This window comes from Chiloscyllium punctatum, chromosome 30 (genome assembly GCF_047496795.1).
Source record: "Chiloscyllium punctatum isolate Juve2018m chromosome 30, sChiPun1.3, whole genome shotgun sequence".
NCBI classification, from domain to species: Eukaryota; Metazoa; Chordata; class Chondrichthyes; order Orectolobiformes; family Hemiscylliidae; genus Chiloscyllium; species Chiloscyllium punctatum.
This window is the reverse complement of record NC_092768.1, coordinates 64946660-64947551: the sequence shown is the minus strand read 5'-3', so window position 1 is coordinate 64947551 and position 892 is coordinate 64946660. Positions and strand designations below refer to the sequence as shown.

The following is an 892-nucleotide window of genomic DNA, read 5'->3' as shown; positions in this document are numbered from 1 at the left end:
CCACCACCGTCCCCCCTCCCCCGTGAACATCCAAATTTCACGATAGCTCGACAAATGTCTTGAAACTGATTCGTATTGGAAGTTGGTGGCTTTTTGTGTCTCGACATATAATTTATTCAATTAGACGTCTTGAAATTACTTCGGATTCTTCACAGATGAAAATTTACTTTCGATTGAATGCAAAGCTCAAGCTCCACGAAACCCAAATTCTGCAAAGGAATAAATGACTTTTGAAAGGTTGAACGCTGTGAGCAGGATTCGAACCTACGCAGAGAGACCCCATTGGATTTCAAATCCAACGCCTTAACCTCTCAGCCGTCACAGCTACAGCGCAAGGGGCAATTTTCATAGTAAAAGAACTGAATTAATGAAATACATAATTTACAGCGTCACTACCAGCCTGACTCACTCACAGTTATCACCTGACAATCAGCATTACTCTCTCAAATTTATTTCATCATTATTAGGCTGAGGCACTAACACTGACAGCGTCACTAACAGCCTGACCCCCTCATGCTTACTGCGTTGGTATCTCTCTGATCCCCTCAGAATTACTGCGTCACAATCACTCTGACCCCCTCATACTTAATGCATCACTTTCGCTCTGGCACCCTCACACTTCCTGCATCACTCACATCCTGACACATGCGCACCTACTGCATCCCTATCAGCCAAACCCCACTCACTAACGGCGTCACTCTCTCTCTAACCTGCTCTCACTTAACGCGTCACCATCACCTTGACACTCTCTCACTTATTGCATTAATATCAGCCTGACTCCCTCATGCTTACTGCATCCCTACCAGCCTGATCCCTTCAAATGTACTGTGTCACGATCAGACTGACCCACTCATGCTTACAGCATCATATCACCTTGACCCCACAAACTTTG

General features: G+C 45.2%; 1 non-coding gene across 1 annotated transcript; it reads right to left on the bottom strand.

Moving 5' to 3' along the window:
* Positions 1-243: 243 nt before the first annotated feature.
* trnas-uga (transfer RNA serine (anticodon UGA)) lies at positions 244-325 on the bottom strand. The gene has a single exon. It is a non-coding gene; the product is annotated as a tRNA-Ser (tRNA).
* Between the last annotated feature and the right edge of the window lie 567 nt (positions 326-892).